The sequence below is a fragment of the Dasypus novemcinctus genome, chromosome 1 (genome assembly GCF_030445035.2).
Source record: "Dasypus novemcinctus isolate mDasNov1 chromosome 1, mDasNov1.1.hap2, whole genome shotgun sequence".
NCBI lineage: Eukaryota > Metazoa > Chordata > Mammalia > Cingulata > Dasypodidae > Dasypus > Dasypus novemcinctus.
This window is the reverse complement of record NC_080673.1, coordinates 62,256,670-62,262,259: the sequence shown is the minus strand read 5'-3', so window position 1 is coordinate 62,262,259 and position 5,590 is coordinate 62,256,670.

Below are 5,590 nucleotides of genomic sequence, written 5' to 3'. Positions count from 1 at the left end.
ATAATTTGATTTATACAATATTATTAAAACTAATTATTTCTAAGTAATGCAATTATAGGAATGAGGTTTCATTATAATATAATGATAAAGAGTCCTGGCTTCTAAAGCAGTTTTCTTATCTTAGAATCTGGCTCCAGTCTACAGTACCTATATATATATGGGAATCTTAATCTCTGTACCTCAATCTTTTTATATGAAAAAATAGATAGTACTATTAGCTACCTCATAGGGCTATTATTACTATTAAAGAAGTTAATATATATAAAGCTCTTAAAAAGTTACATGCTATATAATAAGCATTTAATAAATACTTTTCACATCTAAATCTGTTATAATGTATTTTATCTTATATGCTTTCTTAATATATTATAATGAATAATTTACTTTTAGCAAAAGTTATTTGATATATATGTACATATTCATACATACATATATTAAGAATATTTTAAAGTATAGAGGACATTATAAAAAATAAAGCAAGATATATCCAAAATTTCCTAGAAGGAAGGTACTAAAGTCTTCTTTGGCTAATAACTAAAGTAAAAGTTAGCTGTCATTTTTGAAGTGCCCTACTTAATAGAGGACATGCATATGTGCGCTTGCTTAAGCTAGGCTATAGTAATGCCAGTGATAACATCTTTTTCACTTATGTTTTGACATGAAATGTCAACCACTAAAACCCAAGATTTATGAAATAGTATCTCAAATGCTGTAAGTAGTTGTGGAACTACTGCATGCAGGAATTAACATCAGTGGCTACATGGTAAAAAAAAAAAATACCTTTATATAAGCTGAGTATGTTGAGCATTTGACTGAGCATATATAAGAAAATAAGATTAAGAAGCAATGCCATAAATTCAGAAAACTAAAAGGATTAAAGAACTTCATAACAAATATAACTATACACATTTAAAAAGCATTGCTATAATTCCATATTATTTTTACAGTTAATACTTCTCTGCAAATGTAGGAAAGTAATAAAACAATAGTTCATAAGTCATCTGCAATTATCACACTCATTTAAAAATTTTTATAAATTATAATAATGACCTCAATTTTGTCTCTGTTCAAAATTATAATTTTATGTTACGAATATCCTCTCCTTTCCTATTTGTTCAGTTAAAGGAAAATCATGCTTTCACAATCAGGATCAGAGATAAACCATTTTAAAGGGTGAAATAGAAGATTTAAAATTAATTGTATAGCTCTGCATATAAAAATAGAAATAAAGCATTTGCAATTAACTGTATGAACGATGCATATGAAGAATAAATCAGGCCAATGAAACATCAGCTTCCTTTAGTGATAAGCGAAATTCAACCTAAAGCAATTTTTGTCCTGAACTATTCAGAGAACTGCAGCTCCCTAAAGCAGTTACTTATGTGCTTGCAAAATAATCCTTTCAGAGCACAATCATTTGAGAACTTCCCAGCACAAACTGAGCTCTACAAACTTCCTCCTCAATTCAGACTGTGAAGTCAACCAATTTAAATGATACCTCTTCATATTTTGCTGAGTAGGTAATTTCTTCTTGTCTTCTAAATGAGCAAAACTCATAATTCATAGTTATTAAATTGTTTAATACATGCTTTTAACAAGGAAGTTGCCCCAAACTGATAGGCCTTTGATTTTGAATAGCTGACAGGTTGATACTGCCTTCTCAGTTACTTATGAGTGCTATATTTTGAGCAAATAATTGGATAACACTTTTCTTTCCTCAAAAATAGTCTCAGGATTTTACAGTGACATTCCCAGTGTCAACAATGGCTTCATCAACAGTTATATAAAATGTGAGGGTGCCACCAGGAAGTCCTGTTTCACACTTCAGAAATACTGTTGGTGAGTATGTGGGTGTGTGGGTGTAGAAAATAAGTTGAGTATTGTAGCAAAGTTTTTAATGGAATGTTTAAAAAATAAATAAAATAAAATGAGGATTCCCGGAATATCATTCTGTAAGCAACAGATAACCTTGTGATCTTGTGAAAAAATGAACACTTTTGAGGAAGGAGGTTTTTCTTTGCTGTTTCAGACAAAAAAAAAATTCTTCTACTCTTAAAATATGCAGTAAAGAAGAAAAACCATTTTGAAGGTGGCAGATGATCCTAGTCACACTCTAGTCTTCTCACACCCAGCAAGTATAGCTTTCAGAGAGATCATATAAAGCTTCAGGTAGCACCAATAAATAGAACATTGTACCAGGATTCCTAAAATAATCATTCTCAGAATGCTGCAAAGTAAAATGACCTAAAATTCACTAGAAATGAAATGCAATGTTTTGTTTGCCATACACATTGGACAAAAGAGTGAAGAGAATATGAGTGTAATTTGAATGTATTTTTTATTTAAAATAATAGATGTTAAACTGATTTATTTGTATCTACATGGAAAGCAATCACAGCAATAATATTTGATGCAATATGGTCAAGACAATATGAATTATCTTACAAATGCATAGTTTCAGCATATCACTATGCCAGTTTGTAGAAAATCTCTTCCTAAAATGGTGGATGGAAATTGTCTTTAAGTTACTCCATCTAGGAAATATTCTTCATAGGAAATATTTCAGTTTTCATTAGCCAGATGGCTTCTATATCTCATAATATTACCTTGCTGAGTACTGGTGTTCATTTTCAAAGTAATGTCAAGTTTTAACTGTAAATTATTATTTAGAATTAGCATCTTTTTGTGATCAGAATGTTGTAGGGAAAACCACACAAAGAAAGTAAAAGTCAGGAAAATAGAACTGCTTCAATATAGTGAGACCAAGTAGATCTCCAAGTTATTGAACAAATAGGATTTTGAGATGTAAGATTGTTTCCTAGGATTAAAATTTTCTAAACCATCTCAGGAAAAGAACCAATTCATTACTTATTCCCCCTAATCCTTTCACAAGATGCCAGATAGGAAAGACATTCTGTTTTAAGATATTTTTTGAGATGTAGTAAAGTCGTTCAGAAAATCAGTGGTAGGACTTATTATCTACAACATGCAAATAGCTTGAAACTCATTATCCCTTTCCTAACAACAACAACAAAAGCTGAACATAGAAAAAAATCAATAACTTTTCTTATACCATGGCAGGACAAATTAAAACCTAAGACTAGAGAAAAAAATAAATACAAAGTCACAGCTGAGATCTCCTTACCTGGAGCAGAAACCACTGGAGCCATAAAATGTTAGGAACATTTAAATGATAATTTTCATGAATTTCTGAAGAAATCCTATAGAGTGACTAATGTCCTTTTTTAAATTTTTATATTAGATTTTATTTAGGTATAATTATCAAACAATAAAATACACTCATTTTAAGTACATAGTTCAATCACCTTTGACAAAATACATGCATATACAGATATATAGATGTACATACTTAAACACATAAATGTATATATAAAATCTCCATGTAATCATCACTGAAATAAAAAAAAGAGAACATTTTTTTTTACCCAGAAAATTTTCTCATACTCCTTTGCAGTCAATCCTTCCATTCTCTAGCTCCAGGTAATCATTGATTTGCTTTTGGTCAGTATAGATTAATATTCCATGCACTTGAAATTCATATAAACTTTAAGCATATTATATTGGTTCTTTTGTGCTTTCCTTCTTTCATTCAGCATAATTTTTTTATATTCAATTAATTTGTTGTGTGTATCTGTAATTCATATTTTATAATTCTATTTCAAAGTTATTATTGAAACTGGATGCAATTTTTTGAAGTTTTGTTGACAACAGACATAACCATGCAAATACAGGAAAACTTGGTTAATTATAGTGACATTATCTCAGGGTATGGTTTTTTGTTAATATATTTTTAATTTATTTTTAAAAGATACATAGATCACACAAAAAGTTACATTAAAAAATATAGGAGGTTCCCATATGCCCCACTCCCCACACCCCCCACTTTTCCCAATGAACAACTTCTTTCATTAGTATGGTGCATTCATTGCAGTTGATAAATACATTTTTGAGCACTGCTACACAGCCTGGATTATAGTTTACATTGTAGTTTATACCCTCTCCCAGTCTATTCAGTAGGTTATGGTAGGATATATGTCCTGCAATATCATTCAGGACAACTCCAAGTCCTGAAAGTGCCCTCATATCACACCTTCTTTTCCCTCTCCCTACCTTCAGCAATTTCAGTGGCCACTGTCTCCACATCAGTGATATAATTTCTTCCATTGCTATAGGAGAATGACTCATTTCCATTGGCCACAGTCTTATAGAAAACTCCACACTTCTTTCATGGGGTTTACTGTCAGGTTCTCACAGTTAATGATCTGAGAAAGATTCTTTAGTGGCTATGGGAAGGGAAGAAGAAGAGTAATCCTTGTGAATTTTACCAGGGGCATTTTTCCATAAAAGTCTACTCTCCAGCAGTAAAGATAATTAGAATCTTGTACTAGAGCCTTGGTAGATTGGCATTCTTGCCACTCTAGCCCTCTCTAGCCTACTTGTGTAAATAAGGAAATAAATGAAGAAATAATTATAGAAAACTCTTGGTTCCCACACCTTAATAGCACATAGCAGGACTCAATTTAATAATAGTGAAAAATAGCTGAAAATGTAGCCAAACTAACTCTTAGGAGAAGGACTGTGGCAATTTGATATAATTGATGAATTCCAAAAAGAAATATTGGATTATGCTTGTAATCTGATCTGTACCTGAGCATGACTGAGCTGTGATTAAGGCATTGAGTCCCACCCCTTGGTGAGCAGGGACTCACAGATAAAAGCATGGTGAGTACTTAGGTAACCCCAAAGTCAAGAGAGTTAAAAAAAAAAAAGACAGTAGAAAATTTAAAGTCACTAGCACTTAAAATTACAGAATACACTAAACAAGGCCCAATTTCTAACCAGATTAACATAAATCCTCATACTAGAGAAGCATTTACATCAAATACTATTACTCACTACAATAATATGTCTTGTTTTCAACAACAATTAAAACAGTTTAAAGACTGAAACTGTTAGAGTGGATAAAAATTATACAGATTGTTTAAAACTAAAGGAATGGAGAAGAATATACCATACTACTAAAAATCAAAAGGGAGCAGGAGCAGTAAATTAATTTCAGACAAATCTGACTTCAAAACAAAGAAAACAATCAGAAATAAAGAGGAGCATTACACAGTGATAAAGGGGTCAATTCTCCAAGAAGACATAACAATTGCAAATGTATATGCTCCTAATAATAGCTCATCAAAATATATAAGGGAAAAACTCATAGAATTGAAAGGAAGAAAAAGCATATGCAATATTACAGTTGACGACTCAACATTGCCAGTAATTCATAATTAGTAATTCGTAAATCAAGCAGGCAGAAAATCAGAGAGTTTATACCTGACCATAATAGCACTAGAAGATTTATCTAATTGGTATTTATAGACTACTTCATCCAACAATAACAAAACATACAGTTTTCAAGCTCATATAAAACATCACCAAGATAGACTATATTTGAGGTCATAAATCACACCTCAACAAGTTTAAACGAATAGAAATTGTTTTATGGAGGTAACTCATTTATAATTTCCCTACACATGGCCTTTCTGTCCCTATTCTTTGAAACTATAATCAGCACTAT